The sequence below is a fragment of the Rhipicephalus microplus genome, chromosome 7 (assembly GCF_043290135.1).
Source record: "Rhipicephalus microplus isolate Deutch F79 chromosome 7, USDA_Rmic, whole genome shotgun sequence".
NCBI lineage: Eukaryota > Metazoa > Arthropoda > Arachnida > Ixodida > Ixodidae > Rhipicephalus > Rhipicephalus microplus.
This window is the reverse complement of record NC_134706.1, coordinates 49795485-49813465: the sequence shown is the minus strand read 5'-3', so window position 1 is coordinate 49813465 and position 17981 is coordinate 49795485. Positions and strand designations below refer to the sequence as shown.

The 17981-nt window shown below is 46.3% G+C and overlaps 1 long non-coding RNA gene across 1 annotated transcript in view; it reads left to right on the top strand.

Moving 5' to 3' along the window:
* LOC142767449 (uncharacterized) overlaps positions 1-17981 on the top strand; it is a 184735-nt gene that overhangs the window by 10986 nt on the left and 155768 nt on the right. The gene's annotated exons all lie outside the window — the stretch shown is intronic.

Here is a 17981-nt window from a genome sequence, read left to right as displayed (position 1 = left end):
GTGCCAGGTTTTTTTTTTCTAATTTCGCGAGTTGTGGTTGTGGCCACCGACAGTGGCGGACAACTGCGCGTGACCCGCGTTATGAACTCATAACTTTCGCTGTACAAACCCTTGTACCAAGGATGCAGTGGGGCGCGAACTCGAGTCCACCGCATAGCATCCCAATATTCTACCACAGAGAAACGCGGGTTCTCGAGACTTGTTCGCAAACTTGTCTTTACCAGGCTTGATGTCGGGAAACGAGTCGCGTTATTATGAGTAATAAAGCGTTTTAAAATAGCAAAAGAACACCGAGGCGTCACACAATGCGATTAGCGTAACTAGTGGGCCGTTCAATGCCCAAATTCATTACCAAAGCTTGGTTTTGATCACCCATTAACGGTGGCGCATGCCCACTTCTGGCATAATTCCTTATCGTCATCCCCTACTGCATGAGCAATTGGCACAAAATTCTTTGCAAGTGTTTACCGTATAGAACGCTTCTCAGAAGAATGACAATAAATAGCCTAGCGAATGGTGCTCTTCTATCCATGAATGTTTTAATAATACCATAGTGGGTACCCAGCCAGTGTGCTTGCAACAGTTACCCAATGAGTGTTTCAAAAAGGCTCTGTAAGGCCGCTCTTCTAGCTTTCGCGGGGACTGTGCTGCGTCTTCCGCGCAGGTTTCACGCATTTTTTTATGTCTTTAGTATTGGTTCAAAAACAAAAAAAGATGTTTCTGTAAACTAAGGGCTGCATCCAGATATATAACATACGGATAGGTGAAAAAGCTCGTTAATCTTGAAAGCCACGTAGCCATAGTGTGCAGTGTACCGAGAACTAGCAAACAGTGATACATCGCTTGAACTGGATGGTTTGTGAATATATGCCTGCGTGCGCACATAAGGTATGTGAGTATAGACCCATTTCATGTTTGTAAACATGAGTAAGTTAATGTCGACATTAGGGCTAAAGCTATAACGACCTCCGCACATAAATTCCGCCATAAGTGCTGAGCGCTGTGGTGTGCGCCAACAAAACGACGTTGTGAGACGCCATAAGCGTTGTGAAAGTCATAAGCGCTAAGAGCTGCAATGTGCACCAACAAACAAAACTAAGTTGTGAGACGCAACTCACATCCAACCACGACGCAGCTTGCCGGCACACGTTTTTTTTTTTCTCGTTGCTTGACTGAGACAGCGCCACCGCATTTTCGTGACGTGTCTCGTGAAATTTGTCTATTCACAAGCATTCACACAAGGTGAGCGGTGACACACACAGCTGTGATGTGCATGTATTATCCTTCACATTCTACCGTGTTCTCAAATACATATACATTCGAGAAATGTGTAGCCCTCATTAAACGTATTTGTACGCCATAAGCGCCGATGGCTACTGGTGATACTGACTGGCACTCCCACGTTTAAATTCTCATATGTACCAAATAAGATGGTAGGAGGTATAGCCGCCGTGGTAGCTCAATGGTAGAGCATCGAATGCGTTATTCGAAGGCTGCAGGTTCGGTTCCTGTCAACGGCAAGTTATCTTTCCACCCATTTTTTTTCTCTTTAACATTACACTTTGGTCTAATTACTTCCCCTGTAATTGCCTTGGCATTATTGTCGTTTAGATCTCATTAATATTGTGTCAAACACAGAAAAACTAGCCTTTGAGTATACACTTCTTCCTCTATATCCAGGGTGTTCCTCATAACTTGAGCTCAGAATTTGAAAATCAAACACACTTCAGTGGCGAATCGAACCAAACGCATACTTCTTGCACGAGCCTGTAGGTACTCAGGCTATTTTTTATTTCTCCCCATACTATTTAATAAATAATTCATAATTACCTATTTTTAATTATCAGCTGGAAACCCAAAAAATGAACACTGATATGTAGAGTTGTTTCCTGTACCATACGTCTAGCGCTGTTATTTTTTTCGCGTTGTAATTAAAGTCTATAGCAGCACTATAGCTGTGCACTCGCAGTCCGTCCGGCTTATTTTCACATTTCACAGGGCCCTGCCACGGTGGTCTAATGGCTAAGGTACTCGGCTGCTGATAATCAGGTCGCGGGATCAAATCCCGGCTGTGGCGGCTGCATTTCCGATGCAGGCGGAAATGTTGTAGGCCCGTGTACTCAGATTCGGGTGCAGGTTAAAGAACCCCAGGTGGTCGAAATTTCCGGAGCCCTCCACCACGGCGTCTCTCATAATCATATGGTGGTTTCGGGACGTTAAGCCCCCTCATATCAATCATTTACATTTCACGGGCTTTATATATATATATATATATATATATATATATATATATATATATATATATTGTTACGTGGAAAAAGCCTTGGAGAAATATGTTTACTATCGAGGAGAAAACAAGCAGTATACAAGATAAAACCCAGTCTGCACAAGAGCTCCGACATCGTCTTCGTCCTTATCGAGTTTCGAGTTATGTGTGGCGCCACGCAGCATTACCCCCCGGCGGCGAAGGCACCGTCTCGGTGGTCGGTGTGTCCGAGTGGGATTGCTTTAGCCGAGAGACTTGCACAACGTCAGAACACGAGTGGGCACAGGTGCTGTGAAATGGTTCAGTTTCATAGGTCACGTCGGTAACTTGGCGCACGACACGGTACGGACCCAAGTATGGTGAAGTCAGCTTTTCGTACAGGCCGACTCGCCGTGATGGTGTGCTAAGAAGGGCCGTGTCACCACGCTGGAAGTTGACATCGCGCTGGCGGGCATTGTGCAGCAGTCGTTGGCGGTCTTGCGAATCACTAAGACGCAGGTGAGAAATTTCACGTGCCTGTAGAGCTCTAGAGATAACATCGCGGGCGTAGTCCGATGTGTGGGTAACGATAGAAAGGAACGTGTCAAAAGGTAGCGTGGGTTCTCATCCACACATGAGAAAAAAGGCGAGAAATCTGCAGTATCATGCCGGGACGTCTTATAGGCAAAGTCACAAATGGCAGGACTGCGTGCCAGTCACGATGGTCGGTGGAAACGTGCATGGCGAGCATTCCTCTGATAGTTCGATTTAGCCGTTCTGTGAGCCCGTTGGTTTGAGGGTGATAGGCTGTTGTGCACTTGTGTGTTGTAGCGCAAGAATGCAGTGTGTCTTGTATAACCTGGGATAGGAACTAGTGACCCTGATTGGTAAGTAACTGTCGAGGGGCACCACCATGTAAAATGACGTCTTCTAGGAGAAAGTCGGCGACGTCGGTTGCACAACTGATAGGAAGGGCCCGCGTGATGGCATACCGAGTGGCATAGTCCGTAACGACTGCTATCCACTTGTTCGCACTGACCGATAAAAGAAAAGGTCCAAGTAGGTCAAAGCCTACCCCCTAAAATGGTTCCGATGGTATCTGAATGGGCTGAAGGTGTCCTGCTGGAAGGGCTGTAGGCTTTTCGCGGTGTGGACAGGATTTACAAGAAGCGGCGTAACAATGGACGGATCGGTACATACCAGGGCAGAAGAAGCGACGTCGGACATGGTCATAAGTTCTTGAGACTTCTAAGTGGCCAGCCATTGGGATTTCATGTAACTGCATGAGGACCGTCTGACGCATATGTTGGGGTATGACCAGTAGCAGCTCAGGTCTGCCAGGATGCATGCTGTAGCAATATAATACGCCATCTCGGAGCAGGAACATACGGAGAGACGGAGGAGTTGTGGGACCAGTCAGCCGATGGATGATATCTCTCAAGTGAGGATCATGACGTTGCTCATCTCCGATGTTGCCGAAGGCGGGAAGTGCCACGTGCAAGTAGACTCGCCGCTCTCAGGAACGTCCGGTGGTTCGACTGGATGACGCGACAAGCAGTCGGCATCTTCATGGTGGCGGCCCGATTTGTAAATAACTGAGTACGAATATTCTTGTGCCCGTAGAGCCCACCGGCCAAGACGTCCACTAGGATCTTTTAAGGATGACAGCGAGCATAAGGCGTGATGGTCAGTGACAACTGTGAATGACCGTCTATACAAGTATGGCCGAAATTTACCCACTTCCCAAACGAGCGCAAGATATTCACGTTCAGTGATTGAGTAATTTTGCTCCGCTGGCGATAAGAGACAGCTAGCGTATGCAATGACGCGCTCGCAGCCATGCTGTCTTTGATCCAAAACTGATCCGATTCCATGGCCACTTGCGTCGGTGCGCACTTCGGTTGTGGCGGACATATTAAAGTGGCCGAGAATGGGTGGCGTCGTAAATGTGGCGGTCAGCTCAGCGGATGCTCTGGCTTGTTCAGGTTGCCACACAAATGTCACATCTTTCGTCAGTAGTTCTGTGAGTGGGCCCACGACGTGAGCGAAACTCCGCACAAATCTGCGAAAGTAGGAGCAGAGGCCCAGAAAGCTGCAAACGCCGTTCGAGGAGGTCAACGAAGGGAAATCTTTGACTGCGCGGATTTTCTCAGGGTCGGGACGAACACCAGAAGAATCAACAAGGTGACCGAGGACAGTGAGTTGGCGGTGGCCGAAGTGACATTTGGACGAGTTCAACTGAATCCCTGCCTTGCGGAAAGCAGAAACAATCGTCGAGGGGCGCTCGAGGTGTGTTTCAAAAGTCGGTGAGAAGACAATGACGTCATCAAGGTAACACAAGCAGATTGACCATTTAAAATTGTGAAGGAGAGCGTCCATCATTCGTTCGAATGTAGCTGAGGCATTGCATAACGCGAACGGCATTACTTTAAACTGATAGAGTCCGTCGGGAGTTATGAATTCTGTCTTTTCACGGTCCAAGTCATCAACTGCTATGTGCTAGTAGCCGGAATGGAGGTCGATGGAAGAAAAATAATTCGCTCCACTAAGGCAGTCAAGGGCGTCATCTATCCGTGGGAGGGGATACACGTCTTTTTTCGTCAACTTGTCAAGATTCCGGTATTCGACACAGAAACGCCAGCTGTTATCTTTCTTTTTGACGAGAACGACAGGCGAAGCCCAGGGGCTTGAAGAAGGCTCGATGATGTTCTGAGCAAGCATCTTGTCGACTTCTTTCTTCATCACGTGTAGTTTGGTGGAGGATATTCGATAGGGCCGTCGATGTACCGGATTTGCATTGCCGGTGTTAATCCGATGTTTTACGATGGTCGTTTGGCCTAGTGGTTGTTCGTGGAGATCAAAGATGTCTTCATATGACGCAAAAAGACCAGAAAGCGCGTGCACATGCTCGGAAGAGAGATCAGACGCGATCATTTTCGTTATGCCATCGCGGGTAGTGCCCAACTTAAGACTGGGAGGTTGCGGAGTATCCTCTGTTAAAGCGGAAATGCTGTAGTCACTGGCCGAGGCAAATGTTGCTAGACATATTCGTCGGGGCAGTACTTGCGCGCAAATTCTGAAGTTGACAATAGGTAGACGTGTCACGTTGTCCTTCATAGTGATAATCGTGTGCGGGAACGTTACATTGAACAAAGAGAGGACGGTAGCGTTAGGTCACACCACATAATCTCCGTCGGCCACAGGCGGATCGGAAGAGACGTCCATATACGTCACAGCTAGACATAATAGGCGAATATGCTCGACGGAGCATAGCCTTCGCGGCGCAGGAGCAGGATGGTAAATGGCGTGTGGTAAAGCGATTTGAACAACACCCGCTGAACAGTCAATTAGGGCGGAATGCTCCGACAGAAAATCTAATCCCAGAATGATTTCGTGTGGGCAGTGGTCCTGGACGCAAAACAAAACAGAAGTAAGACATCCAGCCACAGTGACGCGGGCTGCAAACATTCCAGTGACAGTTGACGTTGCTCCATCAGCTACTCGAACTACAGTGATTAGAGCAGGCGTAAGCACTTTCTTTAGCCGAGCACGAAGACTACAGTTCATTACAGATATGTGAGCGCCAGTGTCAATGAGTGCTATTGCAGGTGTGCCATCTACATTTACGTTGATGAAGCTCTCGTGTCCGGGTAGCGTGCGCAGAGGAATTTCGGGTCAGGTCGTCAAGGCAAGCTCACCTCTAGGAACCGAGCCACGCTAGTTTTGCGAAGACTGGTGGCGGTAGGAGGGAGAGAGAAAGTGGCGATGGTTAGGTGAGCGGGACAGGCATCCGGATGGCGATGGCGAGCGGTTTGGTCGAGCGGGCATGGGTAGCGAAGCATTGTCGTGGTCGACGTATATTGGCATGCGGGAACCATTAGGTGGGCGCCGGGTGTTGGCGTGGTGCGGACATGGCTGCCGATTCCAGGAATTACGGCAATGGCGTGAAATGTGACCGACTCGTCCACAGTGGAAGCAGATAGGTCTATCATTGGAGGTTCGCCATTCAGCCGAGTTTCGGTAACGTGGACGGTTTTACAGACTGTTGGGCATATCAGTCACACAAGATAATTGGTCCGGTCTGTTAACTGGACAGAGCATCTGTAGTCCGGCGTTGGCCAGTTCCTGGCGGACAATGGTCTGTATTAAAGAAATTGTTGCACGAGAATCGTCTGTGGCATAGGCATGATCAACAATAGGAGATGTGGCCTCAATTTCACGGTGCACGATGCGCACAATATTGCTGAAGGGAGACGGGCGTATTCGCAGGTAGACGTGGCAGCCTTGTTGGGAAGACGTGAAAATTGGAGAGTAATACAAAGACATTTCGCTTCTTCAAAGCGCCGGCATTCACTAGTGACGTCGTCCACTTTCGATGAGTTGCGGAACACAAGGAGAGTGAAGGCATCATCACGATTCCTTTGAGGATGTGCGCGACCTTTCCGGATTCCGGCACTTTGTCGTTTACCATACGGCAGAGGGCGGGCACATCCTGAACGTTTGTCACGTATGACACTGTGCAGGACTGCAGTCGGCACGCGGGTTCTTTCTGCGCTGAACGATGACGTCCAATGGGCTTGCCACAAAGGTCGATTAGTTTGTGTTTGCAAATATTCCAACTCGTGATTTCTTCCTCGTGGTTCGAAAACCAGACATTGGCCGTCCTCTCAAGGTAAAATAGAATATTGGCCAACATGACCATCGGGTCCCAGTTGTATAGAGCACTTATCCGTTCGTATAGCTGAAGCCATTTTTCGACATCCTTGTCGTCGTTGCCAGAAAAGGTGCCTGAATCATGTCGATTTGTCAGAACGATGGTGCGCTTCATGACGGCTGGATGCGACGCTGTTGGACTCTGCGTGGTCTCACGAGGCATGCTTGGGGAAGGTACCGACGAATCCTCATTCTCGTCTTGATCAGCCATCGTAGAGACAGCCAATGAACGCCCGCTTCGTAGAATCGTCGTGGATGTTGATTCTGGGAGGACCGGCGCTCTCCACCAAAATATTACGAGCAAAAGGCATCGGAGAAATATCTTTACTATCGAGAAAACAAGCAGGCATACAAGATGGAACCCAGTCTGCACGAGAGCTTTGACATCGTCTTCTTCCTTAGCTAGTTTCGAGTTATCCGTAGCGCCAGGTAGCAATATATATATATATATATATATATATATATATATATATATATATAATATATTGTACTTTCATCAGGAATGAGGGTACAGTTTGTTGATGCTCAGCTTTACACAATCTTAAAGGAGAGAGTGTACGCGGAAGAAAAAAAACTGAAAACATGAGGCAGACTTCACCCGCCCCCCTCCTTCCATGATATAGTCACATGGTCATGCGAATCTCCCAGGCGACAGATTGCCCTAAAATATATTTAACGTGACTTGCCATTTGGCATCCATACTCGGCGACAACTTTTTTTTGCACTGAAGGGAAAGCTACGGAGCCAAATCGCGTGCATCTTACCGCCAGTGAAAGTAGTTCCAAAGTAGTGCCCGAATTTTCAACGTATAAAATAAATGTTCTTCTTTTGCTTCTGGCAAGGAGCTATTTGAGACGGAATGCATCACCCACCATTAAGATAGTCGTATTTAATTTATTCGTAGTGGCTTCGCATTTTCGATCACGTGAGGAAGTCCAGCCTTTTTACGTGCACCTCAAACGCTAAGCGGTGTGTGCGTCAATACATGAAACGCTGATTGTGCGCCCCCGTCACCTTCCCCAGCGTTACGAGACGCGTGCCAAAACGAACTACTTCGCGTAGTGCTACTTGTGCAGAAGCTCCACCTCCGTAGCTTCTTCTACAGTGCCAAGAAATGTGGTCGCCCAGTAAATGAATATCAGTGTGCATACTTCGCAAGCACTTTGGCCACGCTCCTTTTGTAACTTGTTCATGCTGTTAAAAATAGCCGCAGCCCTTATGGTGAACAGAAAACGTTTTATGTAGCTTAACTTGGTGCCGGAAAACCACAAGTAATATACGCTGTGCCCTGACCACGAAAATGCGCGTCAGCTATAGAATAACCTAAAAATCCTTTACGTTACTCTATGTGTCAGCAACTATAAATACGGCATCGAACATTTGAGCGTTATTGCTGATAGACTTAGATGTTCATTAATAAACTCAGCTATTTGGCATGTGCGCTCAAGCCTAAAAGATGATCCTGAAATAACCTGGAATGTTCCAGGCATCCTGGCGTTGTTTCTGCAATGTAGTTCGGACACGTGCAATGGGCCAGTAAATTAAAAGATAGCGATGAAGAAGTGCATGTGGCAATATTGTGAAAGAACTTGCCAATTCGTTTTCAAATGTACTCCGCATTTACACTGTCAGTTTTTATGAAAGAGAACACGGAAGCCCCGGACCTGTGCACTCCGGCGGCTGCTGGCAGCGCATTTAAGTGGGAGTGAAAGCAACCACAGCCTCTTTTCGCGTAATCTTGCGGTGAGCAAAAAACATTTCATTGCTGATATGAAACCATCGACAAGACTGCAAACCCGGCCCCCTTTCAAGGCGATTACCGGCCTCTTGCATAGTCGCCTTGAAGGAGGATGATAAAGTTTGATGCCTTGAACAGCATTCTGTGATAGCGCAATTGAACCCTATGAGCGCCACCTTAGTTAGGTATACAAATTGTTTCTACATTTCTTCTATGCAGTTCCTTGACTTCAGCTACGTAATGCTAGGTTTTAAAAGCATGAAGTCGATTTTCAGCCTGCTTATATTCCACGTAAACAACACGCAGTCGCAGACCAGATAGCGACACGATCTGAACACCAGAGAAAAAAGCAAGCTGAAACCAAGTTTGCTCATGGACCATGTAGGTCGGCATTGGCCTAGGCCTTCCATGATTAAGACTCTTCCCGCAGCTACCACTGCTTTTCCCGTTACCTAGTATTCTATCATTGTACGTATTCAGAATTTTCGATTCACCACCATCGCTTCACAGCCATTACTTGAGCTAACTGTAGCTTTGTTTGTGAACCATTTGCGAGCTGAGCGATATACTCAATTTTTCGCCACATACGTGGGGCTAACTGTTTACATCTTTTTCTAGAGTGGATTAGTAATGGATTAGTAATGTGCAGAGAAATTTGCCTAACTTTTGTGGCATGTACTTGTTTATGATGATCATAGTTTTCTTTTTTTTTTCGGGGGGGGGGGGGGGGTCACGGTTCGTCGGACGAGGAACAATTCGCTGAACAACTTCACTTTAGAAATACACTTGTGCGTGTAACAAAAAACGTTCGCTTACTATAATGCCTACTGCAAGTACCATTGCAATGTGCCGACTACGCCTGATTAGTTTGTTTTGTACGATGCTTCCGTAAGATGCCCCGCGCACCTACGCTGACGCACACTTTCCAATGATTATGCAGTCAAGAGTGGCAAGGGGTTCTTAAAAAGAATATGAGGTTAATATGTCACAAAATTATGAGTATCAATGTTCAGAAAAGTACTTACACGAAAAGAGAGTGCGAGCTGACAAGAAGTTGATTAAGGGGCGTGCGCAGAAAGCAACCGGGTGGCCGGTGCAAAACGTTCAAGAGGCCGATGGCAGCGAAACATCTCGCTGTGTTTTACCGAAATAGTGTTAGAGAGCTCGTGTCACAGAAATTCCGCCGTCGGCGTCGGCACCGTTGGTTGTGAGCGAAAAGTCATCCGTGAGCGAAAACTCGATAAAGAAGCAAATAAATTAAAGAATAAAATATTTAGTCTCATTGCAGATCGAACTCAGACCGTTCGCGTGGCAAGCAGGTATCCTAGTACAAAGCCACAATATTACTTGTAGCTGCCTCAGAAAAAAAAAACATTACAAAACTGCCATGTAGTGAGAGGAGTCTTCCTAACGCATTTTGTTCGACAGGTGTCTCGATGAAAACGAGCCCATTCGACCATTAGTAGGCGCACTTGGAAGGCCATCAAACTACGTCAAAAAATACTGGGATAGTGCAGCCATCGCCGCTAAAAACACACAGGAACTTTCAAACAGCTCTTAAAATGAACAACTGCGTCCGTCTAGCGGAAAACATATCATCTGCCATCTGTGAGGCATTGTGAGACTCTTTATGGTCTCCGATATGGCGAGCTTGCGGCGTGTATCTTGGATACCATGCTATAGTCTTGCTTTAATTTAAAAACCTGTATGTAGCGTTCGCGCGCTCGCGCTGGTACAGTCCGGCGTACTGTGTGTGTGTGTGTGTGTGTGTGTGTGTGTGTGTGTGTGTGTGTGTGTGTGTGTGTGTGTGTGTGTGTGTGTGTGTGTGTGTGTGTGTGTGTGTGTGTGTGTGTGTGTGTGTGTGTGTGTGTGTGTGTGTGTGTGTGTGTGTGTGTGTGTGTGTGTGTGTGTGTGTGTGTGTGTGTGTGTGTGTGTGTGTGTGTGTGTGTGTGTGTGTGTGTGTGTGTGTGTGTGTGTGTGTGTGTGTGTGTGTGTGTGTGTGACAAAACATATTTATAAGTATGCACTTGGCCGCATTTTACTATCACGTTAAACTTTCAATGGTGAAACTTAAGGGTCCTCCAATTTTTTCGCAGTCTCAGGGAAGAGCACCTATCACGGCGACCAGTTTTTCATGGATCTAGGGACTGCCGTTTAGCATAGTATGCTGGATTTGATATTTCAACTTATACACAGCTGAGTGAATGGTCTGGAAAGGTCGATGACAGAACTCAGCACACTAAATAACCTACAGTGAACTACCGGCCGACCGGAGAGCTATACGACAGAACTGTGCGCTCAGACACTGGAAAAAGTGACACCATACTTGGAGGCGAGATGTGTTAAGACTTTTCTTTTTGAGCTCAGGTGTTTCTTGTGTCAAGTTGCAAGCAATAAAATTTGCATTTTTTATACCATTGTGTGCTTATATTCACTTTGCATGTCCAGACATAAGCACCGGGCACCTGCTTAAGGAAGGCAGAGAGCATTAAATCACCCCTTTAGTTTGCAATTCACATGTTCGGAAGCTTCCTCTTAGTGTACAATTCTGTAAGCAACACCTCGTACATAAGGCTCCTCTCCCTACATGAAATTTATTTGACTTCTTGTACAAAGCAATTTCAACCATTCGGATGGCTTTCAGGCAGAGGACATGCATGGCTCGCAGAAAGACTAGGTGCAAAGCTTCTCGTGAAGCCAGATTTAATATTATTTATTCTTTCCACCTATCTTGAATGTGTGCTGATAGAGGACACCAATTTGTCGCTCACTACCAACGAAGCCACCCACACCAATTCTCACATGTAATTTATGCACAGTGAGCTTTCGAACATGAGCGCGTTAAAAAGGTGAACGCCTCATTAAAAATAATGAATGAAGGAATGTCTGGATGACCAGGCCAGCGGCTGTTATGAATCATCGGCTAAAGAATGAGATTAAGGGTTGGAAAAATAGAATGAAATGGTTATCATGCGTGACCACCGCACTAAGATAAACAACCCTGGTGCGTTCTTTCTAATTAGCGAGGAAATGCTATTGTACTTGAGTGGTCGTATACGAGTTCATACGTTTGCTTTGCAGACAACCATGAGGGCAAAGTAAAATAGTGAGTACGGGCTAAACGAATAGTTAGCATTTGGTTCTATGCTCTACCAACCTATATGGTATTTAAAGTTCAACCATTGAAGCTTGGTTTACACTTTGTACTGATCATAAAAAGATATATTTTCGTGCTTGAGGTGGCACTATGAGACTGGTCCTTAACATTATTGATTAAAAAGGGTATTGAACACAACATGTCTTTTTTATTTCTATGTAAGATTTAGGTGCGTTTTGAATATATTTTGTTCGGTCTTGTCACCAGTTCGTGTTTGTTTTCGGGGATAGAAGGTCTGTAGGGAGAAAATATTGCGTTTTTAGGACAGCTTTTTGTCACAGCCCATTGAGGCTCAAACGTTAATTTCAATGTACGGAAACGTTGACGTGAATGCAGACGTGGGTATTGATTCCCTTCGGTATTCCAAGAAATGTTAGCTTGTTTGAACATTTGCCTTGACGTGGCCCACAGTACAAACGTCAAGCACAATTTATATCCCTTTCAGGTTTGCTGACTTACTTTTCACGTATAGTAGCATGTATTATTATTGAAATGGCGATATTGCGTGTATTTCATCGTACATAATCTAGGTATTGTATTGAAGTTCTTATACAATTTCAGAATAATTTATGCATACAACCGGCAACTACTATTTGTACGGAACGCTTTTGTGTTTCATTACATGCGCAATTTAGTATATTCGCAAAAAATTATGTTGAAAAACACAAAATTGAAAACTTAGGTGACCAAAGAATCAAAATAGTTTCAGAATGTTCGACTGAATTAAACACTATTCCACCTCTGTGTATCAACGAATTGTTCATACAAGTTTCATGGTGTAGTTTGTGGTAGTAAAAAGAAAAGAAAACAAAACACAATAAATAATATTTGTACTACACATATGCTGAAAATGTCACACGTACTTTGTTTTGATGCATGCGAATTTCACCAGCAAAGTGTGTTAGTAATGCTCGGCGCTCACCGCTACGCAATGACTCAGAAGTACCACTGTTAAGATTGCGCGCAGTACGTGAATAGTCTAGTTTGTTCGAGCATTTACGCAGCCACCAGTAACTATACTGGAATCTTCGTAAGGACGTGTGCTAATGCCAACACGCCATACAGTCCCACAAATTGCACGACGGCTGGACACTCGGTGTTCTCCCCACAATCAGCCCGCGTAATTCATATGCGTAAATGTATTCTATGGTGGCTCTTTTTTTTCTGGCTGAAGTTTCAAGCAGCAATCCTTCAGAATCAAGTTATTTGCAAAGCGCCAGAAAACGACTAGATACGGCGTAACTACGGTAGGAAGAAACATGGACAGGAAAGGGCGCTGCAGGGGGCACTGTGGCCACCAGCTTTTTGTTGTGATTTTTCCTGTCCATGTTTCTGCCGGCTGTAGTTACGCTGTAACCACTCGTTTTCTTTCTTTACGTTAATATGTTGTTTCCAAATCACCAACTACTCCAAGCATTGGTCTTATCAAATTTTTAGAGATTCCCCAGTCTTTTTGTAGCTTTGTTTAAAGTGAGAACAACGTGAAAACTCGTTGAGGTGTTGTCCGCTTATGTTCCTGATGCCCCGCCAAGCCAGAAACCCAGTCCAATTTTCGAAGGCGTCAAGAACATCATCAGGGACATTCGAGCCAGCTGCAGTGTAAGACGACTGTACCCCTCTCCTCCTCGGACAAGTGAAAGGTCATGGCTACGAAGACAACAACCACAATAACGGCCACAGTGAATCCTGCAGCGATGTACCCACCCAGAAAGCCGTCGACCTTTTACATATTTGTGAGTGCGAACTCGGAAACATTACCCGAAACCTTCAAAATAACCTCAACATTTCGCATCTAAACTCTCACGACAAACTATGCCACGTGTTTTTTTACCTGGAGGTTTATGAAATGGCCTGAATTTAACATCTGGATTCGCACCTACCAATCGAATAGAGATACGCACTCACAAACACCAACGTGCAGCGCACAACTGACCACATTCTAAAACATTTTGTGCAGGAACTGCATGGTTACCCCGAAAAAGGCTCTTTGTTCCTCCTGAAGACAGAATGCGCACAAAAGATTGCACATGGCACGGCCAGGAGGGGCCCTTTCCTCCTTGTGGAGTAAAGCACCCGTTTTTCAGAATAACCGCAGAAATGTTCGCGCCGTGTGAAACGACCCATCAGTGTCTACACTCACCTGTTTCCTTTCAGACGGTGCCGCAGCGTGGTGTGGTGTAGTCGTTAGTGTACGCGCATGCTGACAGAGTGGTCATGAGTTCGAATTCCGAGTATTTGCTACAAATTTTCTTACATGTATTTCTGAATGTGATGCTTACAAATCTATTGTACATCTAACCAAATATCAATACACACTCTGAAAGGCTGGTGAAGCCAACCAAAAAAATGATCTGTGTTTTGCTGAGGGTTACTCCTTTAAGGGGTGACCACGAGAGCATGGTTACTCCTTTGCAGTTACTCCCAAAATGGTGCAATGAGTGTGGCAAGTTAGTTACTCCTCTAACGGAGCAACCTTGATACTCCTTTTCCTCTTTCACTCCTTAGAGTGCACCACCCATCATGCAACCACAGTGTAAAATCCGATCCCGCGTACTACCGATCTCAGTACAATGAGATTAAACTGCGTGTCTTATCTGTGAACACCCCCCGCCCGCAGTCAGGTGAGTAACTACTTGGGATCTCAGAGTACGCTACAGAAGCTCAGTCGATGTGCAGAAGATGTTCCGCTTTTCTGTGGTCAGGCCACAACGCCTCACGGAAGCGCAAGCATTATATCAGTCCTGTTCGAGGCCGATGCGTGAGCTGTTAATACGAAAGCTTAGGAATGTGACCAATGCAACTGCGGTATAAAATTTTTAAAAAGTTTGTGATCGATGAAGACGCCTATTTGTAGACCATCAGGTAGCAGCTCGGCACCAACCAGAGAGTGCTTTCGCAAGAGCATTTTTCCACCTCCAAAAAACGTGACAAAACAACGTAGCAGCATCCGTGAAAGCGGTGCAGGTGCTGCAGCAACCAGACCTAACGGTAACGCAGGACGACGTAACACTTACCTTTACGTGGTTAGTGATCACCACAAAGTAACTGCTATAGTCGACATTGAAGCCAACGGCCGTGATTCTGTTCTTTGACATCTTTACCACTACATTTACACCTCAGTGCAAGCTGTACAAAGCTCCCAGGGCCGACGTATTTCACATATCTTGGGGCTCTCAAAGTTTACGTGCCTATCATAGTTCGAAGGGCATTCATCACCTTGACGAAGCAGTGCGAGACTATACTTCTCAGCTCCGATCCTAACAAGGAGGTCTGGACCACGGGGCGCGCATAGGCAGCCCGATAGAAGCAGGTGTCTTGGTCCCTAACCGTTGTCACCACGTGCAGTTGAGTAGAATAATTTTCTTGGTTTCTTAATCCAAGATTTCTCCTAATCTTTCTCCGTGTTAAACGACGTGTTTGCCACCGAGGTGAAAAACATTACGTGACTGATCCGTCTGTTTAGAAACTGCTATAACACGAAAGTGAAACGCGTCTTGACTGGGGTAATTGAGCGTTCATTGTGCGTTGTTTTGCAACAAGGGTGAAGGAAGGAATGCTACAGCAACAAACTGCAATGACATTTAAAGAACGCCAAGCAGCTCGAGCGCCAAGCAGCTCGGAACGCCAAGTGCGCATGAAATGAGCACACACATGACGATTGCGGACGAAAAACTGTCACAGATCTGCACTTAAATCCCGCTGATCAAACAGAAATAAAGACACAAGAAACCAACTCACAAGTATACACCTGTACAAGCGCGAACTATCACAATTCTTCTCCGTATGTTAGCAGCGCGTTGACTTCGCTAACGCAGCAACGGCAGCGAGTTAAGTGAACTTGTTGCTCTCTTTCCCCACTGTAATTTTAAAGCAAACTTTCGGTGGAAGCACAAGAGATAAGAAGCACCAGAATCGCAGTAATAACACGTGCACGCGAGTGAGCGACCACGCCTGAGAATATCTGTACGGACTGATGACGCTCTATCGAGGCGCGCATCAATTGCAATTCCGAGGGTGGTGCGGGGCTTCGACCTTTATAGCGTGCGTGCCCAACACGTCATACTCGCGCCATCTCGCGACTAAAGACAAGAACGAGCTGCAGTTGCAGAGCTCTGACGACCACTAATGGTACATGGTGTATATAAGCAGTCTTTTTATTAACAAGCTAATGATTGATTGATTGATTGATATGTGGATTTAACGTCCCAAAACCACCATATGATTATGAGAGAAGCCATAGTGGAGGGACCCGGAAATTTCGACCACCTGGGGTTCTTTAACCTGCTCCCAAATCTGAGCACACAGGCCTACAACATTTCCGCGTCCATCGGAATTGCAGCCGCCACAGCTGGGATTCGAACCCGTGACCTGCGGGTCAGCAGCAGAGTACCTTAGTCACTAGACCACCGCGGCGGGGCTATGAACAAGCTGAGCAACGTGCGCGTTGCGTTCTAGTTGTTTGCGTGGCACGTTGATGAGTGAGTGGTCGCTGGTTGGATACCCAGCTAAAACACCCTTTTTCTCATTTCTTTAGGGGCGAAGCTCCTTATAGCGGCACCTGTTCGTCCCTCATAGTCGTAGTCGTAGTCATAGTATGTAACCAGTGTTACATTTTGACCTGCAAGGTGGTGCTGGTGGGAGATTTCTCCTGTGCTTTGTTGAACAATAAAAAATTTCTGGCGTGCACGTTAACTAAAAGCCGAATGCTCCTGTCTCTCATTCCCTATTAGCAACCATTGGCATGTACATTGAGCACTATCTGACAAGAAAAAGTTGCTGCATTATACTCGCTGGGTGCAACCTCCTTAGTTTTAAAAAGCTTTAGCGAGCGTTGAGCCGCAGCTCCATGAATACAGTGAACTAGTATATACCATGAACTCGAGGTGGTTGAAGGTGGGATGTAGATACGAAGCGCAAGCCGTAAGAAAGTAAAAGCAGAATACTCCTGTCTCTCATTTCCCATTAGCTGCCATTGGCATGTACATCGAGCACTCTCTGACAGGAAAAGGTTGCTACGTTACACTTGCTGGGCGTAACCTCCTTTGTTTTAGAAAGGTTTAGCGACCGTTGAGCCGCAGTGCCATCAATACAATGAACTAGTATATACCATGAACTCGAGGTGGTTAAAGGTGGGAAGTAGATACGAAGCGCAAGCCGTAAAAAAGTAAAAGCCGAATTGTCGTGTCTCTCATTTCCCATTAGCAGCCATTGGCATGTACATTGAGCACTATCTGACAGGAAAAGGTTGCTACGTTATACTCGCTGGGTGTAGCCTCCTTGGTTTTAGAAAGGTTTAGTGAGCGTTGGGCCGCAGTGTCATGAATACAGTGAACTAGTATATACCAAGAACTCGAGGTGGTTAAAGGTGGCAAGTAGACCCGACGCGCAAGCCATAAGAAGGTGTGCGTGTGCCACCTTTCGTTTGGTCCTTAGAATATCCGCTGGATGGCGGTGCTTCTATATGGTGAATATATGATGAAAAGATGCGAGATGGTGATACTTGCAGTGTTGAATAGGTGGACGAACGGAGACAGACAGATGCATTAATGGACGCGTGTACGGACGCAGGGGTGGATGCATGGACGAACGCAGGGACGGACGCATGAACAGACGCACGCACGGACGGGTGGATCAACGCATGGACGGTCACACAGACGGACGCATGGACGGACGGAATCAAGAACGAATGGACGAACGAATACTTCGCCCCACTCTCCATCACTCACTCCGTAGATATGCTGCCATTTTTTTTCTTTTCAATTTCTTCCATTACGTTTCGATATGTCATATTCGTCACGCCAGTGAGCCAGCGGAGCCGTGATGAACCCTGTCAGAAAACGCTTTTGTGGTAAACAAGCCAATTTCCCAACTAGAACGAAGCAATGAAGGCGATAGCGAGCAACTGCCATGTCACACGATGGACTTCCAGCAGCCCGAAGGTTGCAATGAGCCTCTGACACACAAATAATAATGCCCCGAAAGAACGGGCAGATTTACACATGACAAGCAAAAACTAACAACTCACACGGATGTGACGTCGTTTCTAATCAACTTTGCAATGCTTAGTTTCACTGTCTTGCATGAATGACTTGTGGAGCATACCAACATGCAGCGGACCATGACGTGAG